This window comes from Podarcis melisellensis (genome assembly GCF_964234715.1).
Source record: "Podarcis melisellensis genome assembly, chromosome: 1".
In the NCBI taxonomy this organism is placed as follows: domain Eukaryota; kingdom Metazoa; phylum Chordata; class Lepidosauria; order Squamata; family Lacertidae; genus Podarcis; species Podarcis melisellensis.
In genome coordinates, this window is record NC_138528.1 from 19,921,089 (window position 1) to 19,944,762 (window position 23,674).

Consider the following 23,674-nt stretch of genomic DNA (forward strand, 5'->3'; position numbering starts at 1 on the left):
GGAAGCTGAATGCTGGAAGGTTCAGGAGGACCATCTAAAGTAAGTACTTCAGGGAAGAAGGATAGCTCAGTCAGAGATTAAGATACAACTCTAAATCTCAGGGTTGTGGGTTTGAGCATAGGGCAAAAGGTTCCTGCATTGCTGGGGGTTGAACTAAATGCCCCATGTGGTGCCCTTCCAACGCTACAGTTCTATGATTCTTCACACAGTGCATAGTTAAAACTATAGAATTCGCTCCCACAAGAGGTAGTGATGTCCGCCAATTTGGGTGGCTTTAAAAGACAAATTCATGGAGGATAAGCCTATCAGTGGGTCCTAGTCATCATGGCTACTCTACTGTCAGAGGCAATACAGTTCTGAATTCTTCTTCTTCTTTGGTGATCACTCGTAGCTGAGTAAGATTGTCTTCCATAAACACGGTTGTGGCGTTTGTCCATTCTTTTGAAAATGTCTCTACAGGGGGAGAGAAAGAGTTACTAGGTAGACCAATAGAAAAGCCAGAGGTGAAGCCTACCTGTTCATAAAAGGGCTTAGCCCAAGGTTTGGGTGGGTTGCTTTTGGTTGGTTGGGAAAGGCAGTTGGGAAAGCAGTTGGCAGACAGTTGGAAACAGAGAGACAGTTAGTGCAGTTGGTTTTTGTGTGAGGGGAGGTAGAAGAGTTAGAGACAGGATAAAAATAAGACTAAGAAGGTAAAGAGTAACAACGTTTTGAATGCAGTTAAAGTTTATTTGTGTCTGCAACAAACTACACTCTTATTTGTTAACTTAAGAACCAGACTGAGACTAAGTGATTTACCGGGGAGGACCTGGTTGGTGGCAGCGGATTAGTGGTGTACGGGTCAATAGTCTGTGAGATGACCAGGGGCTCCGTACAAATGCCACAAGGGTTTTAACAGTGGGTTCGTAGGTGACTGTGGAGGCCAATTCTGAATCCACAGTGAGGACATAGGTTTCCGGGCGGGAGTTGATCACGGTGTGGATTTGCCAAGTGTGCCTTCCTCTTAGCTCGTTTCTCCCTTGCGTCCTGAGTTCGAGTGTCTTCAAAGCCCACGACACCTTTGGTAAAGGCTGTTCTCCAACTGGAGCACTTGCAGGCCAGTGTTTCCCAGTTGTTGGTGTTTATACTACATTTTTTAAAGATTTGCCTTTTTTGTTGGCCACCTGCATTATTAGGTTCTGAATACCAGTTTCTGGAAAGCACAAGTGCAGAGCGTCCTTCTTTCAGGCTTCTCATATCTGGCTGGCTGCTGTGAGAACAGGAAACTGGACTAGATGTGCCATTGGCCTGGCACATCTAGTCAGTGTGGTGTAGTGGTTAGGAACGCTAGACTTGTAATCTGGGGAACCGGGTTCGTGTCTCCGCTCCTCCACACACAACTGCTGGGTGACCTTGGGCTGGTCACACTTCTTTGAAGTCTCTCAGCCCCACTCACCTCACAGAGTGTTTGTTGTGGGGAGGAAGGGAAAGGAGAATGTTAGCCGCTTTGAGACTCCTTTGGGTAGTGATAAAATGGGATATCAAATCCAAACTCTTATTCTTCTGCTCTTTTTATGTTCTTACGATGAGCAGTCAGATTAATCTTTGGTGTGGATGCACATCAGCTCACCCATCCCTACACATTATGTCTAGCCTGTACTTCTGTACCGCCCAGTTTCCCCTCTATCTATTCCATAGCTGAAGAGGCAGAGAGTCAGTGCTACTCACAACTCCGCCCTATCCACATCTACTCAGATGCAAGCCACATTGGGTTCAATGAGCCTTACTCCTTGTCAGTGAGTAGGATTGAAGCCTGAAGGCATTTCAAGTTTTGCCTCCTAAATTTGTCAAAACAAAAACGGGAGGGGGGATTTCTTCAGATCCTGCTCCAGAAGCCCACCCAAGAGTAAATGAATGGTGTTTGGTGTGAGGATATAAGGCAGGCGTCCCCAAACTTGGCCCTCCAGATGTTTTGGGACTACAACTCCCATCATCCCTAGCTAACAGGACCAGTGGTCAGGGATGATGGGAACTGTAGTCCCAAAACATCTGGAGGACTGAGTTTGGGGATGCCTGGTATAAGGTGTTAAGAGTACACAAGGTTATCCCTGTTTTCATCTGTGAAATGTTGCAAAGTACATGCAAGGTTCGTAGAATCAGGATGGTAGCTAGCCATCCTTCTTTAGCTGTGTTGGGTCTCTCCCTCCCCCCCCCCCCGCTCTCTCTCCCTCCCCAATATCCAATGTATAATATATAACTTCTCTTAAATTTCCATGAATTCTCTATGATTGCAGAGTACTTAAACTGCACTGATTTCCCATAATAGTCAGCTTGGCAAATTTAATGCCTGAAGCATTGTAATAACATCATTTTTAAATAGGAACTCCTGAAATATTAATTGGTCCATTCGTTATTCTTTCAAGCTGCCTCTCTTTCAACTTCTTATCTACTGCAATGTTCTTTCCCTTTCAACTGTCTGTACACCGATATCCTTCAATCATCAAACCACCCACAGAATGACTCATAGTTATGTGAGATTTCTGGGTTTGGGGCTTACTTTTATTTTCAAATGGTAATTCTATTGTTTTCCTTTTTGTTTCAATTTTCTTATGATTTCCTTCCGTTCATTATATTTTTCTTATGCTGCCATTTCTCCACGTTGCTCAGAATGATATACATATTTCCTCCATTATCCTCACAACACATCTATGAGGTAGGTTACGCTGAGAAAAAAATGATTGGCTTTTCATGGGTGAGTAAGAATTCGCACCTGGATCTTCCTAGTCCAAGTTCAGCATTCTGTCCACTGTATATAAATGCAGGCTGCAACAAGAGCTATAGACCCGCCTTTCAAATTATCTTAGCTGTCGCACAAAATGGGGTTACTCAAATAAAATTGAAGGCTATTCTCTGTTTATCCTTTCTTCCATGTATAGGCTGCATTTCCATTTAAAAAAATAAATGCCAAAGGCAATGTATTATCTAACACTTAATAAATAAGCAACATCATAATAAAACTGTGTGAAAATGAGATGAGGGTAGATTTAAAAAGAAAATTGAGGGCTGGGCCTGTTGAAAATAAAAACACAGGCTTAAACAAACATTGGCAGAGAAAAAACAACTCAGGAACCAGACACCTGTTTAAATAAAAGGGGGTTTGCCTGCTAGTGGATGATTGGAGGTTTTTAAGCAGAGGTGGGATGGTCATCTGTCATGGATGCTTTGTTGTTGTTTAGTCGTCTAGTCGTGTCTGACTCTTCGTGACCCCATGGACCAGAGCATGCCAGGGACTCCTGTCTTCCACTGCCTCCCGCAGTTTGGTCAAACTCATGCTGGTAGCTTCGAGAACACTATCCAACCATCTCATCCTCTGTCATCCCCTTCTCCTTGTGCCCTCCATCTTTCCCAACATCAGGGTCTTTTCCAGGGAGTCTTCTCTTCTCATGAGGTGGCCAAAGTCTTGGAGCCTCAGCTTCACGATCTGTCCTTCCAGTGAGCACTCAGGGCTGATTTCCTGCAGAATGGATAGGTTTGATCTTCTTGCAGTCCATGGAACTCTTGAGAGTCTCCTCCAGCACCATAATTCAAAAGCATCAATTCTTCGATCATCAGCCTTCTTTATGGTCCAGCTCTCACTTCCATACATCACTACTGGGAAAACCATAGCTTTTACTATAAGGACCTTTGTTGGCAAGGTGATGTCTCTGCTTTTTAAGATGCTGTCATTGCTTTCCTCCCAAGACGCAGGCGTCTTAAGTTTGTGGCTGCTGTCAGCATCTGCAGTGATCATGGAGCCCAAGAAAGTAAAATCTCTCACTGCCTCCATTTCTTCCCCTTCTATTTGCCAGGAGGTAATGGGCCCATAGTGCTTTGGGGCCTAAGATAAGGCATGTGTTTTGAGTATCATGTAGGATGGCCTTAAGTCTGGCTGGTGTCTTTCACTGCCTCACAGTTTCTTCCTCCTATGAGCATTTGACTCCAGAAATTCAAATAGAATATTCAAATTAAATAGTCCTTTTCAAGAGAAAGAGCTGTATTTTTGGAGGGGAAGAGATGTGGGTCTGTGGCAGAGCATCTGCTTTGCATGCAGAAGGTCCCAGGCTCAGTCCCCAGCATCTCCAGGTAGGACAAGGAATGTCCCACCTGAAATCCTGGAGAACCTACTTCCTATCAGCTTATACAATATTGAGTTAGATTGCCTGAATTAGTACAAGGCAGCTTCCTAGGTTTATAGTGTATGTGAGTGGGTGGGCAAGGGAGGACAGAATTTTAAAATGTCCTAGAGCTCTCTCTTTCTTTCTTTCTTTCTTTCTCTCTCTCTCTCTATGTATAATTTGTAGTTTTTACTAGTGGAGAGAAGATGGAAGAAATAGAAGCAGCAGCAGAGAAAATTATACAGATTTAGAAAGACAGAAAAAAAGATGGTAGATAGAAAGGTACATTTAATAGTTCCGGACACAAGCAGCTCAGTTCAGTTTTTTACTTTCAGTCAGCAATTATCTAAGACCTTATCTCATTTATATGGTAATACCTTGTCTCATGTCAAGTCACAAAACAGAGCTAGCAAGCTAAGCAGAGCTGGCTTCTCTGACAGCCCCCTTGAAGGTTCTGGCTGGCTGGAAACCCACCATTCGTGGGTGGAGAAGCCTTGATAGGCTGAAGCTCTCCCCAAAGCACCAATTAGACTTTCCAATGAGCCAAGCTTAGTGGTGCTGTGAGGCGCATAATAAGCTACGGAATCTATTACAGCCATGGATTTGACTTCGCTCTCGTAGCTTATTGCAGGCTGAGCCCAAAGTTACTTTGAAAGATTAATCTGTCCAGTTTCAGCAAAGTGCTGGGATGTTTGCCCAAGAGATTTCCCTTCCTTAAAAGACTCACCAGCCTTCCTTGGCCGCTGTGCAATGCATATTCAGGCTTCCAAAAAGCTTTGGGCAAAGTCCTTCATCAAAGATCTTCAATAAACTTAGCAGTCATAGGAAGAGGTCTTCAAACTGATCTATAAGCGGTTAAAGAAAGAGAAACTGAAGGTAGCATTAAACAGACAGCTTTCACAATGCAGGGAATCTTCATTCTGGCTGGTGCTGTTCAATTTATCCATAAATGATTTTCAGCCAGCAGTGAACTATAGGATGTCTAGCGAGGTTGAGCTGTCAGATGGGTTGGGAGGACACAGGGCTGGCCAGAAGGCCTTTGCAGTGGTGGCACCCCAGTTGAAGAATGCCTTTCCTGAAGAGGCTCACCTGATGCCTTCTTTGTAGTAATTTTAGCACCAAGTAAATAGGTGGCGCTGTGGGTTAAAGCCTCAGCGCCTAGGACTTGCTGATCGAAAGGTCGGCGGTTCGAATCCCTGCTGCGGGGTGCGCTCCTGCTGCTCGGTCCCAGCGCCTGCCAACCTAGCAGTTCGAAAGCACCTCCGGGTGCAAGTAGATAAATAGGGACCGCTTACCAGCGGGAAGGTAAACGGCGTTTCCGTGTGCAGCTCTGGCTCACCAGAGCAGCGATGTCACACTGGCCATGTGACCCGGAAGTGTCTCCGGACAGCGCTGGCCCCCGGCCTATAGAGTGAGATGGGCGCACAACCCCAGAGTCTGTCAAGACTGGCCCGTACGGGCAGGGGTACCTTTACCTTTACCTAAATTATTATTCTCCTTAACCTTTCAAATATTTGTGTTTTTAGTGTCCTAGGCCACTGTTTACACATCTCATACTCCAGCTGCTGCCACTGAGAAGGCCCTTTCTCCTGTGCCATTGAGCTATGCTTCCATTCTCAGTGGGATCACAGAATTGCAGAGCTGGAAGGAACCCAAGGATCATCTTGTCCAACCCCCTGCAATGCAGGAATCTCAGCTAAAGCATCCATGACAGATGGCCAACCAACATCTGCTTAAAAGCCTCCAAGGAAGGAGAGCCCACAACCTCTCGTGGGAGTCTGTTCCACTGCCAAACAGCTCTTGCTGTCAGAAAGTTCTTCCTGGTGTTTATTCGGAACCTCCTTTCTTGTAACTTGAAGCCATTGGTTTGAGTCCTGCCTTCCAGAGCAGGAGAAAACAAGCTTGCTCCATCTTCCATGTCACAGCCCTTTAGATATTTGAAGACGGCTATCTCCGTCTCCTCTTTTCCAGGCTAAAGAAGCAAGGAAGGGCTTTTCCTTTTGATGTTAGGGGGCAGGCAAGATCGTATGGAGTAGTTGATTCCAAAGTTATCCTGGACCAAAATCACTTAGAGATTTAAAGATAATTGTCAACACTTTGGATTGAGCCCAGAAACAAACATCTAATAAGTATAGCCATTGCAGGATCATGGTAAGATGTTCTCACCATAAGTTAGCTATCAATACTGGCACAGTAGCACTTCTTCCAAGTCCTGCATAGCAAAAAGCCATTTCACACAAGGGTTTTTCCCCCCATGATGACTCAACAGCAAGGAAGGAGAACCCAGAGAATTTGTCTTCATGTTTCTTGTTTTCTCTCCAAGCCAATGGAGCAAGTATGTAAGCCACATGTGGACTGTCCCCTTTGCAAGTACAAGAGGCCAGTTGTGGCTGGTCCCCATTGGGACTAATTGGGCAGAAGACCAGCCAGTCAATAGTAGATGGTGCCAGAGGCCCTGATAGGCAAAGCCAAATAATTCTAGTGTTCTCCCCAACCACCACCACCCCTGCTAAATTCTGCAAAGGGCAAAACTAAGGAGAGGAAGCTGGTGACCAGGGTTGCTTGTAAGTAAGAAAGCAGACACGTGTGGGCTGGCTAAGGTTGGTGGGGCAACGTCCCATTTGCCCAGATAAGTGGCTGCTGTAGACAAGTCACAAAATCAAGGCTAACCCAGGCATCATCCCTCTCCCATAATACTAGAATTCCTGAGTGAATTCATTCCTATGGGTTAAAAATAAATAATTTGCAGGACTTAGAGAAGCTCCCCAACTTTGGGTGATTCAGCCTCTGTGGACAGTTGACTTTTACCCCCTAAACTCAAAACTATGCTCCTCACAGGTTGCCCATCATAATGACAGGCATTTCACAACTTTTGCATAAAAGGGAAATGTGCTCTGAGAGAGGAAATGTAAGAAATCCAACAGCCACCTGATAGCAATAAGAAAACAATTCAGAACAGCGAGTGCAGAAAGGCATTGTGCTTTTCCATTTGCCTGCTCCTCTCCCAAGAAATGGCTGCAGTTTGTGTTTATGTTGTTGTTGTTTTCCAATTCTTGGGCTGACATACTTTGCAGTTCCTTTCCTGCTCAATAATTACAACCCTCCTCGGTAATGTACTGGAGGTGGCTTGAAAAGAGTAATTATGGTGAGCACTTTGATGCATGGTAATATTGCTTTCCATATTATTATCTTGCTTCCGTCTTAGAAATCATCATGCAAAACTGTCAAACCATCCAGATTTATAACTTGTCAGTCTACCTCTCCTTGGTTCAGACCTTCATAGACGCTGTTGTAAAATCATTATTTTCTGCACTGAAATGCAGATCATCATTTGGCATGACAAACTATGGTTTCTATTTATAATGGATAAATTAACAAGCCACCTCCAGGGCCAGGTGTCTGCAGACACATTTTATGCCATTTGGCATGATTTTATTTCCTGTGTGAACCAAGCACATAAGGGGACACAGCTACCGAGTCAATATACTTTTATTTGGAGTAAATAACACATGACAGGGAACTGTGCCCTAAACTTGCTGGATCTCTTGAGGAACTCAGGAAATGGATAGCAATACTTATCTTTAGGACCCAATCGATTCCTGCAATCTTAATTTATTTTAAACAGTTTTTAATATTGTGGTTTATTTGCTCTAACTCACCCTGGGACTTTGGGGTGAAGTATGGATAATAAATTGTAATAATAATAATAATACCTCCTACAAAAAATATTAAAAAATTAAGATGTGATGAGACACCCTCCCCCACCATGCATCTCTAACACACTTTTACCGCTTGTCAAACCCTGCAGTTTGCTGTTTGTGTTAATACCTTGCTTCAATCCATTTGTACTATGCAAATTAAAAACTGCATTAAAAATAACAATTTTTAAAGCAGGTCACTTTTACCAGAAACCTCTTAAGAAGTGATGGAGACGCAACAACCTATGCCTGGTGAGAGCTATGCCTTGCTTAGTGACCTTGGGCTAGTCACACTTCTCTGAAGTCTCTCAGCCCCACTCACCTCACAGAGTGTTATTGTGGGGGAGGAAGGGAAAGGAGAATGTTAGCTGCTTTGAGACTCCTTCAGGTAGTGATAAAGTGGGATATCAAATCCAAACTCTTCGTCGTCTTCTTCTTGCTTATTGAAGTCGTAATTAGTCTACTCCAACAGTAGATGGAGCTGTAACCTATCTTAATTGGCTGAAGCTTACTTATTTCTCTTTCTATCTCTGATTTAAGCAACTTCCTCTTTAACTTCCTCTTTCCATTTCCCCTCCTTGTTGAATTCATGCTATATATGTTGCTTGCAGTCAGTTAAGTTCCCCCCGCCCCCAATAAGTATTTCTGCCATGTATGAGACTGACTGAGTTTATTTGCAGCAACAACATTCCATTAACAAAAACAGAGACCTGTACCCAAAAGTGGCCCAATGCATGAGTGGAAGTGTCATGGCCCGAGTCCTTGGAATCCTCAAGCAACAGCAGACCTGCTTCAGGGGCCATCCTCAGAAGACACACTGGAACCAAATTCCATGCATAGTACCACTGAATACTGAAGTTGCATATTTCCCTGTGGGCTCTAACTGATAGGCTACTGATTCCAATGTCAGTCAAGCAAAGCTACCACCGACCAAGTCCCTGGAGGCCAAAAGCTCTACCATTAAGAAGGTCCAGCTGAACCGATGAGTACTCACCTTTTAACAAGTGTATTTAAGCAGTCAGAAGGTGGTTCTTCCGTCTGGCTCCTCCACGCTAGACTCTGAAGCTCTGGCAGTTGCAATAAGCACACAGCTGTAGGAAAGGCTGACCCGAGATGTTTTGCTGCTTGGTGCAAAGGACAAGATGGCATCCCTACCAGTTCACATACAGAGCCTGAATGGACTTGCAATTGAATCTCACTCAAGTCTGGCAATGGGACAGCATCATCTGCCACTGCAAGTTAGATTAGGGTGTGCAGAACAGGCCACAAAGCCAAACACCACAGTCCTGTAACAGGGAAAAATGGTTGGGTTGAGAAGGGGCTCAGCAAAAATGATTCACTATGCCCAATGATAGGGCTGGCCCTGCCTGTAGGATTGCCACCTGTGGTTCTGAACCTCTGACTCCTTCATTCTAACTGAACGATTCTCAGTATTATCTCATTGGTAGATACCAGATTTATCATGCCCCAAAAATAATTTATTACTGTAGATGTATTATTTCCCCCTTGACCACAATCTTCAGGGTGATGTTAAGCTGGAGAACGAAATCAGGGAGGCATCCATGGAAGAGGAATGGTTGTAGTGATCGTAGTTGCCCTTCTACAGACTTGCCTAAAATACATGTTCCGGTCATGAGAAAGAAGTAAAAAATTCCAGAATGTGAATAGCAGTGCTGGTTTTAACTAAGAAATAATGACAACAGATTTCAGGCTTAGAAAAATGTGACATCTACAGTGCCTTATTCCAGGAGGGAGGAGATGAAAATGCCAATTACAGCAGGTAGTTAGTAAGATATCATTGGAAGCCCCCGAGAGAGAGAGAGAAATTCCTGGCATTGATTACTGCCAGAACCAAACACAAAGTCAATTGAACATTTCTGACAGTCTTTGCATTTATTTATTTTTTTAAAAGCCTGTTATCGTCAGGCAGAAATCCCACATCCACAGGAGTCGAGAGGAAAGTGGAGGCGTCAGAGAAGCACAAAGACATGCCTAACAATTATAAGATAGCAACCAAGCAATCCGCAAGGGGAAGAAGGGTTGCTGGATGCAGATGTTATCCGCATTCAAGTAAGAACAAAGGGATTCTGTTCCCCTTGCACCTGCACAAGGCATCACTGCTGCACTATGTAACAAGGGTGCAACTGGATCTCTTAAAAACAGATTAAGTAGTCTCTCTAGTAATTCCATATATAAAAACTTGGTTGCTTCCCCGCCCCCACCCCTTTCCCTCTAAAAAGTTAGTAAAAAAGGTAAAGGGACCCCTGAACGTTAGGTCCAGTCGCAGACGACTCTGGAGTTGCGGCGCTCATCTCGCTTTACTGGCCGAGGGAGCAGGCATACAGCTTCCGGGTCATGTGGCCAGCATGACTACGCCGCTTCTGGCGAACCAGAACAGCGCACAGAAACGCTGTTTACCTTCCCGCCGGAGTGGTACCTCTTTATCTACTTGCACTTTGGCGCGCTTTTGAACTGCTAGGTTGACAGGAGCAGGGACTGAGCAACAGGAGCTCACCCCGTCGTGGGGATTCGAACCGCCAACCTTCTGATCGGTAAGCCCTAGGCTCTGTGGCTTAGACCACAGCGCCACCCGCGTCCTTCAAGAAGTTAGTAACCCTATGGATTTTTCATTGTGGATTCTTGCATGCTAATTTTTAATTATGCTCATCATCATTAAACTTAATTCATCATCTATATTGGGGGTCTCCAGGCAATCTGCAGTAGAGGGCATATTTAGAATACAAAAGCATTCTTTTTTATTTTATTTTTTAAATCAACAATATAAAACACATAAGAAGAGGAGAAAAGCCTGCTGGATCAGGCCAATGGCTCATCTAGTCCAATATCCTGTTCTCACAATGGCCATCCAGATGCAATTATCTGTATATTGTATTCTTCATGGTGATACTTTTTATTTAAAAAATCGAGAAAGAACCTTTAAGACTAACTATTATGGCATTATAATATAAATATTATAACTATTACAGGGACGCGGGTGGCGCTGTGGGTTAAACCACAGAGCCTAGGACTTGCCGATCAGAAGGTCAGCGGTTCGACTCCCCATGACGGGGTGAGCTCCCGTTGCTCGGTCCCTGCTCCTGCCAACCTAGCAGTTTGAAAGCACGTCGAAGTGCAAGTAGATAAATAGGTACCACTCCAGCGGGAAGGTAAACGGCGTTTCCGTGCGCTGCTCTGGTTCGCCAGAAGCGGCTTAGTCATGCTGGTCACATGACCCGGAAGCTGTACGCCGGCTCCCTCGGCCAGTAAAGCGAGATGAGCGCCGCAACCCCAGAGTCGGCCACGACTGGACCTAATGGTCAGGGGTCCTTTTATTATGGCATAAGCAAATCTTTGCCAACCTGGTGCCCTCCTGATACTTTGGATGACAGCTTCCATCAGCCCTGGCCTGGTTGGGAGCTGTAGTCCCAAACATCTGGAAAGCAGCAGGCTGACTTGCGCCAAAATAAAATGAGTTAGCCTTTAAGGTGTCAAAAGACTTGTTGGTTTTACTGCAGCCATCTAACATGCCTGCCCTTTTGGAAGCTGGTTAAACAAAATGGCAGAGACTGCAGTCCTATACACATTTATTTGGGAATAAGTCCCATTGAACATAATAAAATTTGCTTTGGAGTCGAACACACACAGGATTACCCTGTGCTAAATTGTGTCCCCCCCCCCCCCCGTTAAGCCTACCTTTCTGGTTGTGTACACATTACCAGCTTAAAATGCAGCTAGGTTGTTCTTTTCCCCCAGTTTGGATTGAAGCTGGTTTTGCGGGAAATGTCATGTGTACACTGCTTCTCAAACCAGGAGTGTGTGCATATAGCCTTTGTGCACAGGGCAATCTCCTGATTAAAAATTAGTTGATTGATCCGATGAGCTAGCTACCCCGTTAAATCTGCATATATATTTGCCTGTGGTGAAAACAATGCCTTAGGAGTTGGGGAGAGACAATACTGTTTTGCCTTTGCAGCTCCCCCAAGCCCCTGTGTTGTTCGGAAAACCCCGACGAGGCTTTCCGCGCTCCCTTTCTATCCACGGCGGAAATCGGAAGTCTGCAGCCCTACTATTTCAAGACATTCTGTTCTATTCTATTAGGTGAGGGACACTGGTGGCGCTGTGGTCTAAACAACTGAGCCTCTTGGGCTTGCCAATCGGAAGGTCAGCAGTTTGAATCCGCACGACAGGGTGAGCTCCTGTTGCTCTGTCCCAGCTCCTGCCAACCTAGCAGTTCGAAAGCACGCCAGTGCAAGTAGATAAATAGGCACCACTGTGGTAGGAAGGTAAAGGATGTTTCCTTGCGCTCTGATTTCTGTCACAGTGTGCTGTTGCACCAGAAGCAGTTTAATTGTGCTGGCCACATGACCTGGAAAGCTGTCTGTGGACCTGAAAACAAGATGAGCGCCACAACTTAACCGTCCAGGGGTCCTTTACCTCTGTTCTCTTCTGTTCTTTATATCACCACCTCTGCAGAGTGATCCCAGTCCTATGTCTGGGCTTCCATCTCAAGGCAGTTATAACCTTGTCAATCCCCTTAGATTTCTGCTTCACTTTTTCATAGGACTGCCAGGTTGCAGCTCAAAGAAGGGGAATGCCCCTTTAATGTCCCTCCCATCGCTGCAGAGCTTTTGTGTTCTATTTCTTTCCTCCCACCTCTGATCAGTGACTGGCAAGGCGGGAGAATGACTGTGGAGATGGCAGAGTCCTGCTTGTCAACAATAGAGGCGAAGCCCTAAAAGTGTCCCGAAGAAAATTGGATTTCATAAAATGACAAAAATGTCATATAATAGTGAGAACGAATGTCACATTTCAGCAAAGGCCATATTTGGGAGCCCAAGAATACACTTTTTCCTATAAAGGCAACACAAATGAAGTCATTGCTGAAACACATTGGGCATCTCATTATTTTATAAGGACATTTATTTTATAAAATTCTGTTTTGCAGTGCCGTTTTGAGGCTCTTTCTTTCTTTCTTTCTTTCTTTCTTTCTTTCTTTCTTTCTTTCTTTCTTTCTTTCTTTCGGTGCTGCTATCACCTTTATTTCCTCATCAGTTAGACTTGCAGGAGCAGCTCAAAGATATTTTCAGCCTGAGGCAAGGGACAAGATGGCACCCCTTATTCCATGCACAGAATCCATCTCAACTGGCAGTTAAATCTTATTCACTTTTGGTAATGGGGCAATATCCTTCCCTAGACCTGAGGGCAGCAGGCAAATTTAGGGGGCAGAGAGTACACTAGTTTAGAGGATTCTGGGGGAATAGTCTATTAACTATAATTTCTCGGTAATAGCAATGTGAATATGCTGGATTAGATGATGTCATGGACTGGCTGGATACAGAGGAGGGGTGGAAGGCACTCTCTGGGGAACCCCCAAGAGTACCCCCAAGAGAAGAAGGCTCAGAGCCAGGCGATTGGTGGCGGGACAATGATGAGTGGTCAAAGGGAGAAGAGGGAGCAGACTGGGAGGAGGAGGTGTCAGAAGCTGAAGAGGCAACAAGGTTTAGTGAGCAGGAAGAGGATGTGGCAGAGAGCAGGCTAGACTCAGGAGAGGAGGCTGGTGAGGAGGGGGCCCAAGAGGCAGAGATGAGACAGGCTGCAGAAGAAGCCATGGAAGTGTCCCCCTCCTGTTGCGAAAAGCTCCTCCACCACCACCCCATTCTCCCAGAACACGAAGAGGAATGAAGAGTGTGGAGCAAAGAGAGAAAAGACCAAAGGAGTCTCAGGTTGCTGAGGAAGGATTTGGGGAAGGAGTCTTAGAGAGCGGTGGGAAGGTGGGAACTTCCAGTTTTCATAACTGCCTCATTGGCGCAAGACTAGGGAAGAGTTGCTGTGCTCACTGGGCCTGTTTGCTTCTTTGAATAAAGAGTTGAGTGAGTTATTACTAACCTGCTCCTGGAACCCATCCCTGACAGATGACCTTCAAAATCAACCCGTGTGGTGCAGTGGTTAGAGTGCTGGACTAAGACCTAGGAGACCAAGGTTCAATTCCCTGCTCAGCCATGAAACTCGCTAGGTGAATTTGAGCCAATCACATTCTCTCAACTTAGCCTTCCTCACAGGACTGTTGTGAGGGGAGAAAGAGAACCACCTTGAGCCCCTTGGAGGAATGGTGGGACATAATTGTGAGAAATAAATAAATACAATCTCTTCTGGCTCTTTGTTTGCTTGCTACTATTATAATCTACCTTTTCTCCAAGGAACGCATAGCATCGTGCGTGGTTATCCTCCTCCCTGTTTTATCCTCACAACAACTCTGTGAGGTAGGCTGAGAGACATTAACTGGCCCAAGGTCACTCTGTGAACTTCATTGTCTGAGTGGGGACTGGAACCCAGGTCTTCCACCACGCTGGATATCCCTGATTCAGTGAAATGAGGCAACATTGAGAGCAACGCCTCCTGCCTTTCATTCCCTTCCTTAAGTAATTTTATTATTAAAGATTTTCTTGGTTTACAAAAGCACACGCCTTGTCTGTTTTTTCAGGTTTTTCTAACAAGCGGTTGTTTGCTTTTCCATGTTCCACCCGTGTTGCTACCTGAGAATGCTGACGCAGAGCTGCCCAGGCACCACATAGCAGCTTGGCTCTGTTTTCGACATTTAAACCCCACTTTGGGATCTGCCACCAAGAGCCCAGGACTGTCATTCTTCAAAGGACTTTGGTTGTGCAATCAGTCCAAGGGAATCGTTAAATGGAAGACAATGAAAACAAACTTTAAATGAGATACTAAATGAAGGGAAAGGAAAGATGTCGTCAAAATGTCAAGGTTAATGTTTTCATAAAGCTAACCAGGGGAACGGTAAGCCAGTAGGAACGGTTGGGACTTAAACTTTTGCTTGCCTTAGACAGTAATGTTTCTCCTAGAATTGACTCACAGAGCCTTAGCTGTTGCATCAGGCAGCAGCTGACTGTGTACGCCAGACAGGACCATTAATACAAGGATGAGGATGTGGATCTCATGGACCAGTTAAGTGAAAAATGTTATTCAACTACCACCAGATCAATTGCTAGTGAACTGGGTCTCCCGTGTGCCTTGCAAGCAAAGGTCACCTGATTTCATAATTACTGTCATACTAATTGTGACTTTTTATATAGGATCTGATTGTTGTTATTCATGTTTGATGTTGCAGCAAAACCAACAGTCTTGTGACACCTTAAAGATCAACAGCGTCCCCACCCCAATTGCTCAGCCCAGACACTGAAGTCCTCCTCCGAGGGTCTTCTGCCTGTTCTCTCACTGCAAGAAGGGAAGTTACAGGGAACCAGGCAGAAGGCCTTCTCGGTAGTGGCACCATCCCTGTAGAACACCCTCCCTTTGGATGTCAAGGAGATAAAGAACTATAAAGAACTTTTAGAAGACATCTGAAGGCAGCCCTGTATCAGGAAGTTTTTAATGTTTGATGCTTTATTATGTTTTATATATTCTGTAAGCTGCCCAGTGTGGCTGGGAAAACCCAGCCAGATGGGCAGGGTATAAATAAATAAGTTTATTATTATTATTATTATTATTATTATTATTATTATTAGTGAGCTATTTTCTTTTTTTCTTTATTGCATAGGGTTTGTAATGTCCCATGCACCATCCTCTCTGAACCCCCAACAATCAGCTGATCACTTGAGTTTGCATTGCACTGTGCACAGAAGTCTAGAGAATCAGTTGAACATCAGAATTTACAAAATGCCATGCCTCGTGTTATGCAAGCCCTGGCAATCAGCCTGGGTGGTGAAGAGGGAAGGAAATGTGTGCACACTCTGGGAGTGGTAAATGTAGTTACAGGCCAGCCAGCCACGTTAATAATAATAATAATAATAATAATAATAATAATAATAATAACTACCTCACTGGCTCAGATTAAAACTTCATTTCTTGTAGCATTCAGTCTGCAACATTGCCTTTGAGAAGCTCATAAAATGGGTATGAATTCAACAACCCTGTTGATCACCAGTATCGGGTATTCAGAAGTATTGAGAAATTCCAATGTTTTTAGAAGTTCAAAAAATATTTTTTGAGGGGGAAATAAGTGGGGGGGAGTCCTCCCAAGAGCGCAGTAAGAACTGAGAGCATAGGGTGGGTTGGAAAAAATGGCATGAACTTGCTGGCTGGGACTGATGGGTGTTGTAATCCAAAAACATATGGAGGGCACCAAGTTGGCAAAGTGCCATGTTGTTATGTTTGGTTGGTTGGTTGCCTGCCCTTTACTGTAAGGTCCCAGGGCAGGTTGCAACAATAAAATGCGCAGTCATCAAAAACAAATTTTCTTCCATTTGATCTTCTGAAAAACCACTTTTGCTAATGGCAGCAAACACCACCATATCTTGTGGCAGTGAATTCCACCGGTTAATTTTATGTTGCGTGCTGAAGCGCTTTCAGTCGTCTATAGTCGCCTCCCCCATCTATTTTCTCCCATTTATAATTTGTTGTATCTCCATCAGGTCTCCTAAGAGTTTGCTAGACTAAAACATGGGTCAAGGGACTTTATCCTTAACCTAAATGTGTTAGATTTATTATGGCTATTGCTATTGCCACCATAAAGGCTTGTGCAGGGGCAAAAGTAGGGAATACATTTGTAAAGAAAGGCATTTCCCCTCACTTATCTTCAGAACAGCCCTGTGAGGGATCATAAGATGGGAACTTAAGGCTGAAACGCCATGTTATTTTCAAAGCAGAACTTTTCTGGAGCTCCTAAACTGCAAATAAGCCTCTTTTTGCTGCCACAATGTATTTATTTCTAAAGCTTAATATTATTGAAGGCTGGTGTTAAGAAAAATAAAATGTTTGTTGTACTACTGGGACGCGATATGGCCAGTTTCACCCTGGTGATCAAACTGGCATAAATAGAGTTTATTAAAGCCTTGAAAAATGAGAGTTATAGAAAGAAAACCTTTGCCAGACCCTTCAGCTACAGCACTGCTGCCAATGTGCTCTGCCATAATAGATGGCTGGTTTAAAGGAAAAGGAAAAGAAAAAAACACCCAACAACCTTGCTCCGAGGAGTCGATCACACATTTGGTCTGATTGCAACCCTGCTCTTATTTATGATGATGATAACTGGAGGGTACATCCAGTTTATGAGGCAATAATGCCATATGAGGCTGAATAAGCTGCAGTCGCAAGTGAGACCAATGATTCCTGTAGGTGTACGATGGCAAGAAGATGGCCCACAAGATGGAGTTGTTCTTTTCTGATGCGGCTAATCCTAAAGATACGTACGTTGGAACTGAACTGAGCTACTGTGTACGGAAGCTGCTTGAAAGGCATGCTCAAAGCTGGAAAGCCGCCATTTTGATGTGGCAACTGGAAGGAGAACCTGTTGGGTCATTCCAAAGGTCCATCTGCTCCAGCATCATGTTCTCACAGTGGCCAACCAGATGCTTGTGGGGAGCCCCAAAGCAAGACCCAAAAGCACAGAAGAAGAAGAGTTTGGATTTGATATCCTGCTTTATCACTACCCTAAAGAGTCTCAAAGCGGCTCACAATCTCCTTTCCCTTCCTCTTCCACAACAGACACCCTGTGAGGTGGGTGGGGCTGATAGACTTCAGAGAAGTGTGACTAGCCCAAGGTCACCCAGCAGCTGCATGTGGAGGAGCGGGGAATCGAACCCGGTTCACCAGATTACGAGTCCACCGCTCCTAACCACTACACCACACTAGCTCTCTTCCCACATGTGATTCCACAACTGGCATTCAGGGGCACTCCATCTCTGACAGTCAAGGCCGTCTTTACCCGGGGACGCAAGGGGTGCAGGGCACCCCAACGCCAAATTCTGGGGGGCACCAGATGGCTGGCGGGCATGCAGCTTCCCACCCAAGCCTCTGCAGGGATTGCTCTCTTCCCTCCGCCTGCAGTGGCATGGGAGAGAGAGTTGCATGCCCCCCTAAAACAAAGCTCAAGAACTTTGAGCTGCCCCCCTCAAAAAGAGCTCAACAACTTAATTCGGGCGCTGGGCGGTTTTTGCACCCCAGCGCCACATATGCTAAAGACGGCCCCTCTGACAGTGTAGGGAAAACAGTGTCATCCTAGTAGCCATTATAGCCTGCACCTTCACGGATTCATCTAATTCTCTTTTTTGAAATAATTTTCATTTGATTTTAAAAGTATAAAATTATAACAATACAACCATACATGATACGACACGATACGATAATCTTTATTCTCATTGTCCCATACAGAACAACGAAATTGAAAAAATCTACATAAGACATTCAAAAACAAACAAGCCAGCTATCCCAACCTGGTTAGCCCCCTAAAAACTCTGATACCCCATTTTTAAAATACAATGTACTTCCATAGAGACTCCTTAAACTGTGTTTAAAACCAAAATCGCATTTGGATAGAAACTGTTTCTCAGGCGTCTAGTCCTAGTCTTTATAACCCTGTACCTTCTTCCAGAAGGCAGAAGCTGAAAGAGGTCATTCCTCCGAATCTCTGGACTTCCCAACTTCCCCTCTGTGGGTCCTATTATTAAACCTTTTCTACTGCATCTTTTCCAATAGTCCATATTTTATATAAATCCACATTACGAGCGTTATTGCAATCCTGCTAATGTTTTCATCTGCTTACAGTGATCTCCAAGATCAATATTAATTCCCCTCCCCCAATCTTTGTTAAAGTTTTGGTCTAGTCCAACAGCTTCATTTGCCATTCTTCTCTGGTAAGGACTTTATCTTCTTTCCATCTCTGGGCTAACAGCATACATGCGGCCGTCATTGCATACATAAAAAGTCTTTTCTGCTCCTTTGGAATGTCACATCTAATCCTCTTTTGAATCCATCCATGTTGGTGACCATCATGACGGCCGCATTCACACTACTGAAGCACTATGAGGCCATTTTAAGCAGCCATGGCTCCCCCCCCCCAAATTATGGGAAATTCGGTCCACTTCCTGGTGGGGCCAGGTTGCAGTCTGGCCACCTAGCCACTCCCCTCAGCGTCAGTGGCGGGATAGCATCCCATGTCCCGCTGAAGGAGATCCTGGCCATGTCAGGTTGCCAGGCAGCCAATCAGGTTGCTTGAGGGCATGGCCAGGGACGATTTAAGCTACGGCGCGATTCTGAGGCTTCCTCTTTCAGCCTAAATTTTGCCCATTAACATTTAACCTAAAATTCTGTGTCCTTGTGTCTTTATTCTCCTGGGGGGTGGATTGGGGGCCTTGACACACAACTGTAGTTATTTAAGGGTCATTAGACTTGTTAGGAGGGACCCAGGTGGCGCTGTGGGTTAAAGCCTCAGCACCTAGGACTTGCCGATTGAAAGGTCGGCGGTTCGAATCCCTGCGGCGGGGTGCGCTCCCGCTGCTCGGTCCCAGCGCCTGCCAACCTAGCAGTTCGAAAGCACCTCCGGGTGCAAGTAGATAAATAGGGACCGCTTAACAGCGGGAAGGTAAACGGCGTTTCCGTGTGCGGCTCTGGCTCGCCAGAGCAGCGATGTCACGCTGGCCAAGTGACCCGGAAGTGTCTCCGGACAGCGCTGGCCCCTGGCCTCTTAAGTGAGATGGGCGCACAACCCCAGAGTCTGTCAAGACTGGCCCGTACGGGCAGGGGTACCTTTACCTTTACCTAGACTTGTTAGGAGACCCCTATTTTCCATCCAGAGCCATAACTCTCAAGGAACTTTGAGAATTATAAATCTGGGAGGTGAATAGGGGTTGCCTAAAAAAACTCTCAGCATCTTTAACAAACTTCTTTCTGACAGACTCTGCCTCTGTGTCACCATTTTGTGGGCTGTAATTTTCAGCCTTTATGTTAAGGGTATCCCATTCCTTGTTTTATGTGTTTCAGTTTATCAGAGCCCCAGTTCAGATCTTATACAAAATTCATCAAGAGGTCTTGCCATCCATCAGGGTTTCCCAAATTTTGGTCTCCAGCTGTTTTTTTGAACTACAACTCCCATCATCCCTGACCACTGGTCCTGCTAGCTAGGGATGATGGGAATTGTAGTCCAAAAAACCCAAAAAAAACTGGAGGCCCAAGTTTGGGAAACCCTGCCATAGATGAAGCAGTTATTATAATTATATAATAGTAAAGGTAAAGGTACCCCTGCCTGTACGGGCCAGTCTTGCCAGACTCTGGGGTTGTGCGCCCATCTCACTCAAGAGGCCAGGGGCCAGCGCTGTCTGAAGACACTTCCGGGTCACGTGGCCAGCGTGACATCGCTGCTCTGGTGAGCCAGAGCTGCACACGGAAACGCCGTTTACCTTCCCGCTGGTAAGCGGTCCCTATTTATCTACTTGCACCCGGAGGTGCCTTCGAACTGCTAGGTTGGCAGGCGCTGGGACCGAGCAACGGGAGCGCACCCCGCCGCGGGGATTCGAACTGCCGACCTTTCGATCGGCAAGCCCTAGGCGCTGAGGCTTTTACCCACAGCGCCACCCGCGTCCCCTAATTATATAATAATTATATATTATTATAAACAAAAGAGAACTTTCTCTAAAGAAATATTGTTTTTCACCTACTTGCTTTCACAGTGACATTTCAGGATGTGAATCACAGTTGTAGAGGTTTTATTTACCACTTATAGGTTTTATTTGCAATTAAGCGGTATAATGTATATATGTATGCATACACGCACATATCTGGGTGATCATGGTCATACCAAATATGTGCAGTGTCAGAATTGTGACTTGTTCTTTAGCACTGGCATTGCAGTGTTTCTGCTAGTTTTAGCATAATGGATTATTAGGAGTTGAGTATCATTGATTATTGACATACTCTGGATGACTGGTTCAGTTTAGCATCACAAAGAATCATTTTGCTGTATTTTCTTCAACCGACTTTGAATGCAGTAATTTCAGGAAAGGGGCATAAACTTAATTGTTATGTGGTTACATCTGTTGTGATTGCACTTTGATTGTAATCAAATTGACGCGAGTTGGCATTTTTTTAACAGATTCACACCATACCGGAGGGGGGGGAAGGGGGCGAATAACAAAAGCTGGAAAAGGAAAGCATAAAGCCTGCAAATTTTTTATTGCTGAATAGATGTTCAGTAGCGCTCAAAAATATTGCTATTGGTCTTGCAGCAAATTAAGTATATCTCATGCATTAACTGCAATTACTTGCGAATAGTTTAGGAGAATGGTTGCATGCTCATCAATGCCACTCAGCAAACCCAGCCACTATCAGAGAGGTTAATATCAGAGCAATTTCAGGCACAGCCCATACCTGAATGTTAGAATCTTGGACTATGGTAGGTTTAAATCAAATTAAAACTTTGCTCCGGGGTGTGATTACATCGCTCAGTCTTCCAGAGCTGTCTTATTATTAGTGCTATCACACGGGGAAAAAGAGAAGCTTTATGCCTCTCTGAGCCTGGATATATATTTTTTTTAATCCAATAAAAAGAGGGGCGTCATTTACATCAGAGGACAGCTTTTTGCTACAGATTTGCTGCCCTCCAGAAATCTTTCAGGTTGGAACTATTGTGTTTTTAAGTGGCTTTTTCCAGGCTTCCGCACCCAAACTAACAAAAGTGAGAGGGAGTTTTGAATTTTCTACAAAAGATAAGATGTGTTGGACATCCGAGGATTACAATGGCATTGTCTGCAGACGTGGAACTGAATTTAAATGCTCACAGACAAGAGATGGATTGATAGCTTGGTAGGTATTTGCAAGCCCTGGGGTTGTAGAGATGGGAAAGAGAGACTGCCTGCAGAATTGACTTCACAGGCATTTGATGAGCTCAGCTCAGGACAGGACAGAATGCTCACCACATGCATGGTTGTAACTATGGTTACGAACGCTTCTGGTTACAAACTCCGCTAACCCGGAAGTAGCTGCTCCTGATTACGAACTTTGCCCCAGGATGTGAACAAAAATCACGTGCTGGAGGCGCACATGCAGCGGGAGGCCCCATTAACGAAAGCGCGCCTCTGGATAGGAACAGTTTCAGCTTAAGAATGGACCTCCGGAACGAATTACGTTCGTAACCAGAGGTACCATTGTATTGTTGAAATGCAGGGGCAATAGCAGGAAATTGCTACCCTGCCCTTGTACCACCACTAGGGGGACTCCTCACACCATGAAGGTACATGCAAATGAGCTTCGGGGTCACTGTCATTAGTCAGCTGCTAATATTTGCACCAGGCAGCAGTTGTTAGAATTCCTGCTCCATGATTGCAGTCATGGGATAGTTGTCTATCACATGACGGTATATGTTTTGACTCCACAGAGTGGGAAGTGACGGAAACAGGATGTTTGTGTTACTATGTTCGGTGAAGTGGAACTATTGTCCTTTGTACTTTTTGCTCTTTGCTGTCTGATGCTAGAGAGAGAGGGAGCCATGTTGCAGTGCTCTGTGTGTGATTATATGTAAATAAAGTAGATTAGCCAAAATGCTGAGTTGCTGAGGTCTGTCACACAAGCTGTGAAGACTCTGCGGATCCCTAAGTGTGCCGATGTCTGTTGGCATCGGTTGCTGTGATGTTCGGGCTGAAGAAAGCTTTTGAAGCTCCCGAATGATCGACCAGGAGGGAGAGAACATGCCAGTTGGGCATGTGTCTCTACCAGGGTCCTATTTGAGTGTAGGACAAGCTCCTGACAGCAGTTACCCCCTTAGCAGCCACTCATTCAGCAGCCGAGTGAATGTGTCCTCATAGGACCCTCTGTGCAAAAAGTGAATCTTGATTGTCTTAGGGTCCTTCTTCTCATAAAGGAGCCCTCCACAAGTCAGGCTTCTTTCTCACTGCTGGCAAATTCAAAGCCAGTGGAGGATGTTGTGAATAATCACAGAGCCACAACCTCACAAAGGTTGGGAGTCCCTGGTTTCAACCATAGTTAGTGAGAACAAGCCAGCATCAAGCTGTGGTTTCAGGTCCTGGCTTCTTCCGAAACTGTTGTTTAAACAAACCACAGTTCTCCGCATCTGGATATTACAAGGAACCTTTACAGGAAACGTGAATTCTGCATTCCAGCTAAACAACCCTGGCAAGCATGTGAACGAAACTTGACCGATGCATTTCGGGAAACCGCACCTGAGCATTTCTGAGGGAAGCACTTGCTGCTTACAAGGTACGGTTGTGCTCATAACGCTTTGATTCCCAAGATTCCTACTAGTTGGCGTTTTTGCTGATAGTGATTTATGTACAAGACAAGATACTTCTCTCTCTCTCTTTTGCTTGACTCTGCAGAGAAACATAATTAGGGAACAAATGAAACCTGGTTGGAAATTTTAATTAGGCTCATAAAACGCCTCAGTCTGAGAGAAGCATCCGAGTGGGACTATGAAGACTTCAGAAAGGGTGGCACTTTCTTCCAGGCTGTATATTTATTTGATTTTATTTATTTAAACCATTTTTATCCCACTCTTCAGCCCCCCAAAAGGCTCCCAGATTGTCTTACAAATCTCAGCAAGAAAGACAATTCCTGCCCTCGGGTTTAGCGTCTAAAAAATCCACTTAATCTGTTATTGTAGCACAACTCATTTCGGTGGAAAACTAGTCAGCAGCATCCTCTTCCTACAATCCATCCACACTCCAAATTTGAACTGATTTCCAAGTAATCCCCTCCCTCTCACTAAGGAGCTCAGGGAGTGTTCCAGAGTGGGGGGGTGTAGAGGTAGAGAACATTTACACAATTTCATGGCTGAGTTTCAAATCCTAGAATTCTTGGGATACGTCTTGACTGTTAAACCATCAATTCAGAATAAGGCAGAGACCAGGCCACAACCCTGGACAGAGCTCAGGTAAAAAGGAAGTTGTTGCATCTCCAAGTTGCAAAAACTTTCTAAGGCTTTCTGAAGGCTGGGTGGATTAGTCCTGCTATGGACCCGGTCACCTCTGTAAAGTAATCTTATCTTGTAGCTTAACCCCCCCCCCCTGGCATTGGAGTGTCAGGGCCTGCTCTGAGAGCAAG

The 23,674-nt window shown here is 44.9% G+C and overlaps 1 long non-coding RNA gene across 2 annotated transcripts in view; it reads right to left on the reverse strand.

Moving 5' to 3' along the window:
- Nucleotides 1-426: 426 nt before the first annotated feature.
- The window catches only part of LOC309373269, a 56,835-nt gene continuing 33,587 nt past the window's right edge, over nt 427-23,674 (reverse strand). For both annotated transcript variants that reach the window (XR_014169924.1, XR_014169925.1), the window contains 2 exons: nt 4,858-4,975; nt 427-451 (listed from right to left, as the gene is read on the reverse strand). This is a non-coding gene — a long non-coding RNA (uncharacterized lncRNA). The remainder of the gene's footprint in view (nt 452-4,857; nt 4,976-23,674) is intronic.